Source organism: Ovis canadensis, chromosome 2 (genome assembly GCF_042477335.2).
Source record: "Ovis canadensis isolate MfBH-ARS-UI-01 breed Bighorn chromosome 2, ARS-UI_OviCan_v2, whole genome shotgun sequence".
In the NCBI taxonomy this organism is placed as follows: Eukaryota; Metazoa; Chordata; class Mammalia; order Artiodactyla; family Bovidae; genus Ovis; species Ovis canadensis.
In genome coordinates, this window is record NC_091246.1 from 205,054,323 (window position 1) to 205,070,159 (window position 15,837).

Below are 15,837 nucleotides of genomic sequence, written 5' to 3' on the forward strand. Positions count from 1 at the left end.
AAGGGGTACTAACAACTCAGGCTATGGAGCCAAATAGCCTACATGTGAGCTCTGCTTCCTAATAACTGTGTAATATTGCATAATTCCAGGGGGCTTTGTTCCCATGGTACTTTATGTCAGTGTAGTCCCTAGAGGTGTTCAGTGCAGCTGTCCTGGGGATTGCTTACCTCCCTGTGACTCTGTTGTCCCAGCTGAGAAATGGGCAGAGTCATGACTATTTCCCAGGCTGTTGTGGCAACAGAATAAAATAAAGCATGGCCTGACCCAGTAAAAGACACTTCAAGATGCCCTGTCCTCCTTAGATAAGTCTCCACCTTTATCCTTTTCCATGGAAAAGTTTGCCTCTGATAAAAAATGTCTGCTTATTTTCTCCACATTCTCTCCTATACCAACAGCTGGGCCACCCTGTGATCCCATCACGGCAGTCACCGCGTACTGGACCAGGCAGTGTGCTCAACCTGAACGTGCATGCTCTCCCTTGATCCTGTCTTTCTGCATCTCCCCTGTCCCATCACTGAACCTGGTGAATGAGCATGATGAGTTTCCAGGGGAGTCTGGATGCGAAAATTCTCACCCAGATTCTGCCAATAACACCCTAGGTGACCAAAGGACCGGGATGTCCCCTGAGTCTCATCTAACTCATCTAGTAGGAGAGGTTTCTAATACCTATCCTGTGCCTAAGAGAATTGCTGTCTCTACAAGTAGGATGAAACATTAAAGCTAATGAAAGAAGCTCCAAATTATTATGAAAAGAAATGGCCAGGCTCTTATTACCTGCAAAGGGCCAGTTTTAAAAACTGCCTCCAAATACAAATGGAACTTAACAGACAAGGATGGGGACAAGGTACTGCAGCAACCTGGGAAGAGGGACATGAGGGAGTTAGAGCTGAACCACCTAGGATTTCCGGACTAAGAGAGAGAAGGCATCAGAGAACCTTAGAATACCCTGCTGAATTCTTCTCTATTTCTAGTTCTGAGCTGACCATGTGGGCTAAACATTAACTCTCTGCCAACCAGACCCAGCCCATCTGCACATCTCTTGTCTGTGCACACCCACTGGGCAACCACATGGAATCTTGCCTCTTTCCTTTTCCCCACTCTGCTTTTCAGGATTTTAAATAATAGAACATTAATAGAGTCCCTCAAGTTAAAGATGGAATAGTATGTGTCTATGACATGTTTCTAAATGCAAATTCCTCACCTTGTGTATTTATGGGACAACATGGGTTGGAGGAGCCTGGTAGGCTGCAGTCCATGGGGTCGTGAAGAGTCAGACACGACTGAGCAACTTCACTTTCACTTTTCACTTTCATGCATTGGAGAAGGAAATGGCAACCCACTCCAGTGTTCTTGCCTGGACGATCCCAGGGACGGGGAGCCTAGTGGGCTGCCGTCTATGGGGTCACACAGAGTCGGCCACGACTGAAGCGACTTAGCAGCAGCAGCAGCAGATGTGAGAAACAACTCAGAAACTCCCTGGAGAACTTACATGTGATCAGATCAGAAGTGCTTGCTAAACTCCACATGTTTGCTGGGCCCCTGCTTGCTGCATGCCAGGCCCTGCACTCTCACTAAACATAAAGAGTACATGAGTGACTGGGATCTGTGATGCCAAGGCAGATGCAAGGAGTGACAAACAGTTGCCCCTAGTGAACTGAGGGCTTGTGCTCTCCTGGTCTCCTGGGCCCACCCCACCTAAAGAATTGAGTGGTAGAATTGTCCTCAAGTACAAGCACAGGGTATATATCCAACCTGCCCTCTTCCCTGATCAACAATGGCTTACATCAGATATTTTCCAGGTACAGTGAAGTTGTAAAGGTTACTCTAATGAAAGATAAAGATACCAGGAGGGGTACAGGGGTTGCATTTATTTTATTTTTGGATAAAGAATCTGCACAAAACTGTGCAAGTCAATAAACAACAAACAGTTATTTGGTAGAGTGATAAAAGCAAGCATTGCTATTGGCAATGGAAGAGCAGCTGAGTTCATCAAAGATGAAACTATACAGTTTGATAAACCTAAGTGTTATGAATGTGGAGAAAGTGGACACTTAAGTTAATGTCTATCCTAAAAATACACTTGGAGGATGTGAACCTCCAAAGAAGAAAAAGAAAAAAAAAAAAAAAAAAAGGAAAATTCCTGAGCCAGAAGAAGAAATTGAAGAAGACAGTGAAGATGAAGGGGAAGATCCTGCTCTTAACAGCCTCAGTCAGGCCACAGATTTCCAGCAAGTCAAAATTGAAAAGCAGAAACCCAGTTCAGGGGGATCCTTCAACATCAGATGATTCAAAATGCCCAGGGATAAAGAAAAGAATATATTTCAATGATGAGGAGGAACTTAGTGATTAAAATTATATATGTATTATGTAAATATCATTAAAAAGTTTTTAAATCTTGGAGTACTAAGTTCCATCGGGACTAAACATTATTTTAGAATTTGAACATGAGAACACTTAGTACCAAATACTTTCCTACTTTAAAATGCTACGTAGGAAAACGAAAAGTAATTTGAAAGTATCACATTCATTTTGCATCAGGATTTGCTAATAATCATTAATCTTGAAAATAGTTTATTTGAATAAAAATGAAAATTTAATACTATCATAATAATGCTATCTCAAGAAGAAATGTAGATAGTAAAAAGATTTGTTTGAGAAATTTGTTATAAAAGATTATTCACAGTTGGTTTATATGAGGACTTTTGAAATAAATTTCATCCTTAAAACAAAAACTTCATTTAAAAAAAATACATGAGGCACTTCCCTGGTGGCGCAGTGGATAGGAATCTACCTGTCAATGCCAGGGACACAGCTCTGATCCCTGACCCAGGAAGAGTCCACATGCTATGGAGCAGCTAAGCCACAACTTTTGAGCCCACAAGTCACAGCCAGGTGCCACAACTACTGAAGCCCGGACCTAGAGCCTGTGCTCGGCAACAAAAGAAGAGACAGCAATGAGAAGCCTGGGCGCTGCAACGAAGAGTGGCCCCCTGCTCGCCACTACGAGAGAAAGCCCACGCACAGCAGTGAAGACCCAGTGCAACCAAAAATAAGTGAAAAGTTTTTTAAAAATTGCATGAGGCATGAGACTCGCTCCCATGCCATGATGGGTAGAGGAGAGATGATTTAGACTCTATTTGCTTGCTATTGATTTGAAACAATAATTGATTTCATTGTTTGTTTGTTTTCTACTTTATGTCTTTTTATCCCCCAAGGCAGCAAAGGGGAAGGTAGCCACAGCATCTGGTAATAATTTGCAAATCTTGACACTCTCCCTAAGACCAGATGGAAATATTTCATGCCTTAACATAATTTTACAAGTTACTGGCAAAAAAAAAAAATAAGCACCCATCTTTTTAAAGATTTTATAATTGTGAAATAATAGAAAATATTGACCTTTGCCCCAAGTTCCTGAGACATAATTCCTAAATCTCTTGGAATTTCCCAGGTGAAAAGAGGCAAAGCTTGGTGGGCTCCTGGTTGAGTGATAGTCACTCAAAAAACCAATCATGGTTAGAAGTTTAGAGCTTTCAGCCCCATCCCTTATTCTCTGGGAAGGGTAGAGAGACTGGAAATGGAGTTAGTGGTCAATCATAACCATGTGATGAAGCCACCGTAAAAATCCCAAATGTGCATGTGGTTTGGAATCTTCCAGTCTGGTAATACATGGAGGTGCTAGGAGAGTGGGGCACTAGAGAGAGCATGAACCTCTTCCCACTCGCTCACCTTGCATTTCTTCCATCTGATGTTCACCGATATCCAACTTCATGTCCTTTTATAACGAACCAGTAAATGTAACTGTTTCCAAATTCTGTGAGCCATTCTACCAAATTATTGAACCCAAAGAAGAGGTCGTGGGTACTCCCATTTACAGCGGGTGGGTCAGAAATACAGGTGACAACATGCAACTGGAGACTGGCATCTGAAGTTGGCGGCGTGGCATCAGTCTTGTGGGGACTGAGCTCTTAACCTGTGAGAGCTGATGCCATCTCCAGGTAGATACTGAATTTGAATTTACAGGATATCCAGCTGGTGGTGTAGAGAATTCCTTGATGGGAGGGGGAAAAAAACCAACATTTGGTGACCAAAAGTGTCAGAAGCGAAGTGCTCTGTGAGTAGTAAAGGTGAAACACATAGGAGGAAGAGTGAGGTTTTCCTACTCAGTGATAAAATGAGGGAGATTATTTGCATTTTAAAAAAATGATATTTTTTTTCCTTTTAAAAGACTAAATTATTTATAGTGCCTTCAAAGAATATCATTAATAAAAGCCAGCCTTTCCCTTGAAGTCTTTATTGCACAGTGAGGTTTGTCAGATACCAAGGGCTAGTTTCTGCTGAAAATTGTTAGAGGTCTGGCTCCAAACTTCTGTAAGTGACCCACCCATTGAAAAGCCTACCTCTGTTTTCATGGACTCTGCTGCCCCCTATCAGAAACTAAAGCTGTTACAGGATATACAATTTTTTGAACAAAGCTTTTCCTCAATCACATGATGAAACAGGATATGCTCATACCTTGCGAATTTAGACCAAATAACTATTTGCTTTAAAATGAGCCTAATTGCTTTGCTGCCCAGAAGTTATTGCACAACAGTAATAATAATCACAGCAGTAAAAATCTGTCTGAAATAATTTGGAGCAAGATGGAGTCCCTCAGCCCAAGGGCCCAGTCTACAGGCTCACACCTTTCACAGACTGCTGGGGAAGACACACAAGTAAATCAGCAGCTTCAACATGGATAAGGAGAGGCGTGTGGGTACTCAGTGCTGAGGGAGCACAACGAGGCAGCACCTTAACAAGTGGGTTCCAAACAAAGTAAAAGGACCCGTTCTTATAGAAACAGCAGCAGTCAGCCAAATGAAGAAGAAAGCGAAGCCTTTTCCAGAGAGTGGCAACTGTGTCTGCCAGGGCAGGGAAGCCCATGAGAGGGTGGCAATACACACATATATGTATATACATATATGTATACAATACTGATACATTCTATATACACAAATATATACTTTATCACAGATTTTTCATAAATTTTGATGCAATAAATTAAAAAACTTCAATAAACTTCTAAAAAAAAAGAAAGGAAGGAACTGAATTATGTATTGAGCTGATTCCCAGCAGCCCAGCTGTCACTCCTCTGCCTGAAAACGGCTGCTGCGAGGCCACGTCACCTCCCTGCCTCAGAGTATAGCTGAGTCAGAGTTCAAAACAAAGGAGAGCAAGAGAGATTCCCAAGGAGGTCACCTGAGCAGAATATCCAACGAGCAGCTGCCCTGTGTTCTGCATGTACATCTGTAAATGCAGAGGTGAAATACTCAGTTAGCTAACTGAGGACACTGTCTCAAGACTGGAATCGGGAAAGAGAGCCATTAAACTGTCAGCAAAAATTTGCACATTATCAGAAATACTCTTGGGCTTCCCTGGTGCCTCAGTGGTAAAGAATCTTCCTGCCAAGGCAGGAGACATAAGTTTGATCCTGGACCAGGAAGATCCCACATGCTATGGGGAAACTAAGCCAGTGTACCACAACTATTGAGCCTATGCTTTAGAACCCAGGAGCCACAACTACTGAGCCCACATGCCACAGCTACTGAAGCCTGAACACCCTAGAGCCTGTGCTCCGCAACAAGAGAAGCTACCACAATAAGAAGCCCGTGCACGGCAAGTAGAGAAAAGCCCATGGGCAACAAAGACCCAGCACAGCCAAATAAATTAATAAATAACTTATTTTAAAAAGAAAGAAATGCCTTTCACAAGACAACAGAAAAAAAAAATCCAGTGATCATCTATGATCACTAAGCATCTCTCATGCTTAAAATCTAGTGCTCATTTCTCCTGTTTTCCTTCAGTGCTGGGCATGTTGCTTCACTTCGAGAAACTAGTTTTGTCTTTGTCAGAATATGCATGCACCAAGGCATTAATTATTCACAGTTTTCCATTATTTATCTCATTTCCATTTAGTGCATCATCTTTCAGCAAATCATATGTTTTCCCTTTGAACAGCATTTTGGCCAAGTTTTTCCATTATTCTTTCCTTTTTATTTAGTATACTCTAGATCAAATATTAAATATACATTTATTTCTATACTCTTCAATAATATTTTCCATTCTCCTGATCTCCTACTGACTTATTTGACTTTACTGGTCCTACATGATTTTGGTGGAAAAAAAAAATGATACACTCTCAATAAAAAAATTTGTATTTCTCATTAGCCTAGAAGAATAAGGTCAAAAACTAATTTCAATAGATAAAATAGTTAAAAATAACACTGAATGGGAATGTAAATTATTACAGCCACTGTGGAAAACAGGATGGAAGTTTCTCAAAAAACTAAGACTAAAACTACTATATGATCCATCCACTCCTGGGTATATATGTGAAAAAAGCAAAACCACTAATTCAAAAAGATACATGCACCCAATGTTCATAGCAGCATTATTTAAAATTGTCGAGATACTGAAACAGCTAAAGTATCCCGAAACAAATGAATGGATAAAGAGGATGTGAATAAATAAAGGTACACATACACACACACATGCATGCGCACACACAATGGAATACTACTCAGCCACAAAAAAGAAGAAAATTTTGCCAGTTGCAGCAACATGGGTGAACTTAGAGGGCATTATGCTAAGTGAAATAAACAGAAAGACAAATACTATTTGATATCACTTAGATGCAGAGTCTAAAAAATACACAAACTAGTGAATATAACAAAAAAGAAGCACACTCACAGATACAGAGAATCAACTAGTGCTTACCAACTGGGGGAAGGGGGAGGAATATGGATGGGGTTGTGGGAGGCACAATCTATTGGATGTAAAATAGGCTACAAGAATGTATTATACAACACAAGGAATATAGCCAGTATTTTGTAACAATGTAAAAGGAGCACAGCCTTTTAAAATTATATTCAAAAATTAAAAAAAAAACAACAACAAAACACTGAATACATGCACCAGTGGAAAGAGCATTGGTTTGGGGTCTGACCAGCCATGGTTCAAATAATAGCACTACCACTAAACCTCTCTGACCCTTAATTTTCTCCTCTGCACAATGGGTATAATAAATATCTGTCTTTATGGCTATTGTGAGAAGCAAGGAAACTGATGCTAAACTGCTTTAGAAATTGTAAAGCATTAATCAAATGTAAGGCATAGTGTTTAATTGCTTATTGAATAAACTCAAGTTTCATAATTTTTCCTTTGAACACCAAGGTTCTAATCTTGAAAACATTCTTTATTTGCCCATATTTCATTATTTTAGGAACTTGCCAAAGTCAGGAATGATTTCCTTCTTTTTGCTGGCCTCAGTTAATTGATTTTTGTTAAACTAGCAAGACAAAAATTTCAGCACATAGGAAAATAGCATTGCATTAAAAAAAGGATTTTTCTTCACATCTTTTTTTTAATCCAAAATAATATTAAGGGAATTCCCTGGTGGTATGGAGATTAGGACCCTGTGCTCTCACTGCCGAGCGCCTAGGTTCAATCCCTGGTTGGGGAACTAAGATTCCACAAGCTGTGTGGTGCAGCCAAAAATGAAAATACAAAATTATTTCAAAGAACAAAAATCTATGTACAAGATAGTATTAAGTAGTAAGTAGCTCTTATCCATCCCTTTTCAGGCTACTTTTTTGTTTGTTTTACAAATGGTTTGGAACTCTTTAAGACAGAGGGGTAGCTGGTAAGCCATGGCAAACTTCCATGGACTATACTCAGTGACGACAATAAAGAGAGACTAAGTAGCTTGATCCTCTTTAATAACATTTCTGGGGCAGAGATGATTGATACCATTAACTTTTCATTATAAACTTATTTTTCTCACTAGAACAAGAAGAGGCCATTTTTTTTCCTCTAAGAAAAAATTAAAGAGTAGGATCCATGTATGATTTCAAGCAGAGACAGTGACGTATCATTAAAATTTCTAGAGCATTAATTACTTCTGTTTCCTTGCCTTGTTATGACAAGTGTACCTGATCTCTTGGGATGGCTGGCCAGAGCTCTGCAGTGCCCCACTCCAAGAACAACAGTGACCGACACTCATCCATCCCAACTCACCTGTGGAAAATGTCCAGGAAGTTGCTCAGGCTACAAGTCAAAATAGCCATGGTCTTTTGGAAGGTTCACTATTAACCCTTTCCCCCTGAAAAATACAGGATATTCTAGATACTTTGTGGTATAAAAAATAATTTTTCTAACATCTTCCAGACCCCTAAATATTAGGCATCTGTGGAAAGTAGCAAACAAGTAAGTAATTTGAAAAGCATGAAACCAGCTTGTATAAATTCCTCCCACAAGCGGCCCATTTCTTTTGCAGTGGTTGGCTAGGGTTGAGGCAGCAACAGGCAGGGCCACAGTGTCACCATTAAGGAGATAGGAGCAGGGTCTTTGGATATGGTCTTTGATTTAGTCAGTTTGAACGTCTTCTTTAAACTAATTCTGCCCTGAGAATACTTTCTGAACAAACTTTTTTTATGTGTCTATGCTGCTGATACAGGAAATGAATCAGGAATATTGATCTTCCTGCATCATCATTCAATTCATACCATTTCCTTACTTGAAAACATTCAACAAATATTTGCTGAATAAATGAAGTATGAATAGTCAGTGGTTACCCACTCAAAATTCTCCAAGCCAGGATTCAGCAATACGTGAACCGTGAACTTCCTGATGTTCAGGCTAGTTTTAGAAAAGGCAGAGGAACCAGAGATCAAATTGCCAACATCTGCTGGATCATCGAAAAAGCAAGAGAGTTCCAGAAAAACATCTATTTCTGCTTTATTGATTATGCCAAAGCCTGTGACTGTGTGGATCACAAGAAACTGTGGAAAATTCTGGGAGAGATGAGAATACCAGACCACCTGACCTGCCTTTTGAGAAATCTGTATGCAGGTCAGGAAGCAACAGTTAGAACTGGACATGGAACAACAGACTGGTTCCACATAGGAAAAGGAGTACGTCAAGGCTGTATATTGTCACCCTGCTTATTTAACTTCTATGCAGAGTACATCATGAGAAACGCTGGACTGGAAGAAACACAAGGTGGAATCAAGATTGCCGGGAGAAATATCAATAACCTCAGATATGCAGATGACACCACCCTTATGGCAGAAAGTGAAGAGGAACTCAAAAGCTTCTTGATGAAAGTGAAAGAGGAGAGTGAAAAAGTTGGCTTAAAGCTCAACATTCAGAAAACGAAGATCATCCCATCCGGTCCCATCACTTCAGGGGAGATAGATGGGGAAACAGTGGAAACAGTGTCAGACTTTATTTTTTGGGCTCCAAAATCACTGCAGATGGTGATTGCAGCCTTGAAATTAAAAGACACTTACTCCTTGGAAGAAAAGTTATGACCAACCTAGATAGTATATTCAAAAGCAGAGACATTACTTTTGACGACTAAGGTCTGTCTAGTCAAGGCTATGGTTTTTCCTGTAGTCATGTATGGATGTGAGAGTTGGACTGTGAAGAAGGCTGAGTGCTGAAGAATTGATGCTTTTGAACTGTGGTGTTGGAGAAGACTCTTGAGACTCCCTTGGACTGCAAGGAGATCCAACCAGTCCATTCTGAAGGAGATCAGCCCTGGGATTTCTTTGGTGGGAATGATGCTAAAGCTGAAACTCCAGTACTTTGGCCACCTTATGTGAAGAGTTGACTCACTGGAAAAGACTCTGATGCTGGGAGGGATTGAGGGCAGGAGGAGAAGGGGATGACAGAGGATGAGATGGCTGGATGGCATCGCTGACTCGATGGACGTGAATTTGAGTGAACTCCGGAAGTTGGTGATGGACAGGGGGGCCTGGTGTGCTGCGATTCATGGGGTCGCAAAGAGTCGGACATGACTGAGTGACTGAACTGAACTGAACTGAGCCACTGCCTAGGACTTCCCTGGTGGCTCAGATGGTAAAGTGTCTGTCTACAATGCGGGAGACCTGGGTTCGAGCCCTGGGTTGGGAAGATCCCCTGGAGAGGGAAATGGCAATCCACTCTAGAACTATTGCCTGAAAAATCCCATGGACAGAGGAGCCTGGTAGGCTACAGTCCATGGGGTCGCAAAGAGTTGGACACGACTGAGCAACTTCAGTATCACTATCACTATCACCCACTGCCTATATAAAGTTTAAAGGATGGCCTTGGAAGTGCTCCATAAACTGATGCAAAATTACACCTCATTCATTCATTTGCTCAATAAATATGTATTGGGTACCTAGAAGAAGGAGCTCTACTTGGTGCTAGAGGGTTAGATTTGAAGACAAATCAGATACTGGCCTGAACTTCTTGGACTGTCTGATCTTCCATTTCATATCACTAGGGCTGCCCACTGCCCCACACTTTCTTCAACACAACCCAAACCTCCTCTACTTTGTTAGTTTTTCTTCCTTCCCTCCAACATAATACATGCAATTCTAACTTATCCTCAAATTTAAGCTCAGGTGTGCCCTCCTCCTCAAGCTCCCTCTTAATCACACTTTCTCTTCCCTCTTCAACATGAAGAAAGCTCTGTCCTCTGACTTCATGGAGAACTTGATGAGCAGTTTTGTTTGGGCATTTTCTCTTCTATTACCATTACATCAATATTTTCTCCACCATCTTGAAGGGAAGGACATTTTCAATTCTGTTTAGAGCACCTGGACTTCAACTAGTTGGCACTTAGTAAATATTTGTCAAATGAATGAATGAATAAGTGAATGCCTCATGACTTAGGTTATAAGTACTTCTTTTACCCCCTTGAGAATACATTTCTCAAATCTCCTTAAAATTATGCTTTCACAGACTTAAAAGCCAAATAGGTCATTTGCTCAAGTTTATTCAATACAATGAAAATATAAAAATGCCCACAAGAAAATAAAATGTGTTATAGTATATGTCTCATCAGTTATGCATGTAAGGCAGAATTGTGTCACTATCTCCAAAGACTTGAAGTTTGAGAAGTGAAGTGTGCTTCTATGCACTGCGTGACACCAGTTCTTTCTAAAATGATTTGAAGATTTGAATAGTAAACCTATGCTTTCAGGTCTTCAGCTGAACTCAGGCCAACCCCTAGTCCTCTTGCACCTTCTGCTGCACCTGACATCAGTCCAATCAAATATTTTCTCCAGCCACTTGGGCTGCTGAGCAATGCTAGAGAATACCCACAGTTTCATGGGACTACCAGGCAATCCTGAAGGGCCTCATTCTTTCTCAAGAGTGTTGTAAAAAGTCTTCTCAAGCCACCTACAAACATCCATCTCCTCCAATTTTAGCATAACAAAACAGATTTCCTTTGTTGTGATAATAAAGAACAATACCCTGAGGGCCCAGTGTGCAATGGTGGCAAACAGCAGCCTCCTCAGTAATGCATACAGTCTGTTGCCTGTATAGGTTGCCCTAAGGGACCTTGGAGACAACTCTTTCTAGAGGGCACTCATGACTGGCCTGCTGTCCCCAGTCTAGGCTCCAGACAGGTATGCGCTGTGCCTTTGGAAAGCCCTAGGGCACAGTGGCCAGGGTCCATATTGGCTAAGTCGTAATGTTCATCGGCACCAAGCTGCAGAACAAGGAGCATGTGATTGAAGCCCTCTGCAGAGGCAAGCTCAAGTTCCCTGGCCTCCAAAATATCCACATCTCCAAGAAGTGGGGATATACTAAGTTTAATGTGGATCAATTTGGAAACATGGTGGCAGAAAAGAGGGTCATCCCAGGTGGCTGTGGGGTCAAATACATCCCTAATCATGGTCCCCTGGACAAACGGCGGGCACTGTACTCATGAGAGTATTGGTGCTGTCCCCTCCTTAATCATGCTCACCAATAAATCTATTTCCTGTCAAAAAATATAGCAACATCAAAGCTGTTACTTTTATTAAACACTGTGCGTAGGCCTTTTACCTTATAGGCATTATCTCAGTTAATTTTCACAAAGATCACCACTTATTGAAGCAGGTACAATTATTATCCCCTTTCTACAAATTAGGAGACTGAACTTGGGAAATTGAAGCATAGAGAGGTCAAATAACTTGCCCAAAGTCATATAGGCACTAAATGTTATATCCAGTTTATAGATCCAAGTCCCAGTGAACTCCGGAGCCAACCGGTAAACTTGTGCTATATTTGATTCCGTTTTACTCTTCCCTTAGAAGATGGTAAAGGTAGGGAGAGGATCCTCAACAGGATGTCTGGCTCTTATCCCAGTACAGTTCATATAGGCCATCTCTTCAGCTTAAGGTTCTTCTACAACCAGTGTAAACCAGTTAATAGGAGAAACAATGTGGATATACACCTTACATTGACCTAGCCAGCTTTTCTTAGTTTCTGTCACTCTAACAGAATATCATAGACTGGGTGGCTTAAAAACAAATGGTTGTTCCTCACAATTCTGGAGGCTGGGAAGTTCAAGATCAAGATGTGAGCAAGATTCAGTGTCTGGTGAGGGCATGCTTGCTTCCTGTTTTAAAGATAGCCATTTTCTCTTTGCATCCTGCTGACAGAGAGCAGAGAGAGGGTCAGCTTTCATATCCCTTCTTATTTTTTATTTTTTAAAATTTATTTTATTGAGGTATATAATTGTGTTAATTTCTGTTCAGCAAAGTAATTCAGTTATATATATATATATATATATATATATATATATATTTCATATTCTTTTCTGTTGTGGTTTATCACAGGATACTGAATAGTGGGGCTTCCCAGGTGGCTCAGTGGTAAAGAATCCGCCTGCCAAGCAGGAGACGTGGGTTCGACCCTTGGTCGGGAAGATCTCCTGGAGGAGGAAATGACAACCCACTCCAGTACTCTTGCCTGAGAAATTCGATGGATGGGGAGCCTGGAGCCTGGTGGGGAGTTGCAAAGAATCAGAAACAACTGAGCAACTAAAGAGCAGTAGCAGTATTGAATATACTTCCTGTGCTATACAGGAGGGCCTTGTTCACTCATTCTGTATGTAATAATCTGCACCTGCTAATCCCAGCTCCCAATCCATGCCTCCCCCACACTCCCTCCCACTTGGCAACAAGTCTGCTGGGTATGCTTGTGTCTGTTTCTGTTTTGTAGATAAGTTCATTTGTGTCATAATTCCTTTTATAAGAACACTAATCTCATTGATGAAGGCTCCACCCTCATGATCTCTTTACCACCCAAAGGGCATCTTCTAATACTATCACGTTAGGGATTAGGGTTTTAACTCTGGGGAGGACATATTCAGTCCATAGCAGAGCCTTATTGGAAAAAGCAGTTGACTCTATTACCATAAAAAAATCAAACATTTCTCCTTCTTTTGTCCCCTCCTTTTAAATTTCACCCAAGTTTCAGCAAGGTAGCACCCCAGGGTGTTCTGACCATCTTGTGGCTATCTTGCTTTCACGCCTATACTCATGTTACTGAAGCTCAGCTCTCACCCTCCGAGGTCTAGGTCCTGGCTTTGCTGTTGTTCAGTTGCTCAGTCATATCCGACTCTTTGTGACCCCATGGACTGCAGCATGCCAGGCTTCCCTGTCTTTCACCATCTCCTGGAGTTGCTCAAACTCATGTCCATTGAGTTGGTGATGCCATCCAACCATCTTGTCCTCTGTCGTCCCCTTCTCCTCCTGCCTTCAATATTTCCCAGCATCAGGGTCTTTTCTAATGAGTTGGCTCTTCCCATCAGGTGGCCAAAGTGTTGAAACTTCAGTTTCAGCATCAGTACTTCCAGTGAACATTCAGGGCTGATTTCCTTTAAGACTGGTTTGATCACCTTGCTGTCCAAGGGACTCTCAAGAGTCTTCTCCAACACCACAGTTCAAAAGCAGCAATTCTTCTGGGCTCAGCTTTCTTTACAGTCCAACTCTCACATCCATACGACTACTGGAAAAACCATAGCTTTAACTAGACGGACCTTTGTTGGCAAAGTAATGTCTCTGCTTTTTAATATGCCGTCTAGGTTTGCAATAGCTTTTCTTCCAAGGAGCAAGCATCTTTTAATTTCATGGCTGCAGTCACCATCTGCAGTGATTTTGGAGCCCAAGAGAATAAAGTCTGGCATTATTTCCATCATTTCCCCATCTATTTGCCATGAAGTGATGGGACCAGATGCCATGATCTTAGTTTTCTGAATGTTGAGTTTTAAGTCAACTTTTTCTCTCTTCTCTTTCATCAAGAGGCTCTTTAGTTCCTTTTTGCTTTCTGCCTTAAGGGTGGTGTCATCTGCATATCTGAGGTTATTGATATGTCTTCTGTCAATCTTGATTCCAGCTTGGGCTTCATCCAGCCTGGCATTTCGCATTATGCATTCTGCATATGTTAAATAAACAGGGTTACAATATACAATCGACGTACTCCTTTCCCATTTTGGAAAAAGTCGGTTGTTCCATGTCCACTTCTAACTGTTGCATCTTGACCTGCATACAGGTTTCTTAGGAGGCAGGTAAGGTGGTCTGGTAATCTCATCTCTTGAAGAATTTTCCAGTTTATTGTGATCCACACAGTCAAAGGCTTTAGCGTAGTCAGTGAAGCAGATGTTTTTCTGAAGTTCTCTTTGGTTTTTCAGTGATCCAACGGATGTTGGCAATTTGATCTCTGGTTCCTCTGCCTTTTCTAATCCAGCTTGAACATCTGGAAGTTCTTGGTTCACATACTTTTGAAGCCTAGCTTGGAGAATTACATCCTGGCTAAGAGGCAGATTTCAGTTGGTGGCACCCTCAGGGCCCAGTACCCCGCCACCCCACCGACCCTGCTCAACTGTCATTGCTAAGGAAGTCAGGTGCCCAGGTCACAACAGGCCCTCAGGATCCTCCGGCCACACAAACAGCAGGGGATAGGTCCTGCTGACTGTGACCCAAGCAGACTGCCACTGCCATTGTCATAGAGGCGGGGACAGGGGAGAGGTTCACCACTTCCTCAAGGCCTGGGCCAATCAGTAGCTGGTCTAGGTGGGGGCTCTGGAGCCTTGCAAGACACAGCCCCCAGCCTGTTTCCCGGTTGGGTAAGGTGGGGGGACCTGGAGAGAAGCAGGGATCCACCTCTCACCTCACTCTCCTCTCAACCACCACCTCTTGGCCTGACTGTTGACTGAATGGGCCCACTAATGGTGGCTCACTGACAGTTGGTTGCTTATGGGAGACCCACTGCAGCACCAATCAATGGCTGAACCACTAATGGTCCCTAGCAGTAACCACTGCCTGGTAAGGAGGTGCAGGGTAACGGCGGCACAGCAATGCCTTTGTGCTAAGGGCTGCACCTGGCCAGGCTATATTACAATAGGAACTTTTGCCTCTTATATCATCATATCATTACTACACTGGGAATGCAATGGTACCATAGCCTGTATTTCTCAAAATTTAATGCACATATAAGTCACCTGAGAATCTTATTAAAATGCTGATCCTTTCAGTAGATCCAGGGTAGTATTTTGTTTTTAGTACCTAAGTCATGTTTGACTTTGTGATCCCATGGATAGCAACCTGCCAGGCTCTTCTGCTCACGGGGTTTCCCAGGCAGGCATATTAGAGTGGGTTGCCATTTCCTTCTACACTGTATTTTAAAAAATTATTTATTTTTGGCTACATCTGGTCTTGTGGTGTGCCATTGGCCCAGAAAGGCTTCTCTAGTTGTGGCCTGTGGGCTTTAGTTGCCAGGTGTCATGTGGCATCTTAGTTCCCCGACCAGGGATAGAACCTGTCCCTTGCATTGGAAGGTGGATTCTTAACCACTGAACCACTAGGGAAGTCGAGTCTATTTCTCACAACTGCAAATGATACTAACACTTTTGACCTCCAGGCTAAACTTTCAGGAGCAATGACCTTGACATCTGGCATCTGAAGTTGTTCACAGGTGATTATTTTGGAGCCAAGTGATTTTCCTCTCATATATGTAAATTCTATATTCTGCTTTGGT

At 41.9% G+C, this 15,837-nt stretch overlaps 2 pseudogenes; both read left to right on the top strand.

Moving 5' to 3' along the window:
- Nucleotides 1–616: 616 nt before the first annotated feature.
- On the top strand, nucleotides 617–2,350 carry LOC138432446 (zinc finger CCHC-type and RNA-binding motif-containing protein 1 pseudogene; annotated as a pseudogene).
- An 8,884-nt stretch (nucleotides 2,351–11,234) lies between these two features.
- LOC138434874 (small nucleolar RNA SNORA70) lies at nucleotides 11,235–11,383 on the top strand (annotated as a pseudogene).
- The last annotated feature ends 4,454 nt before the right edge of the window (nucleotides 11,384–15,837 follow it).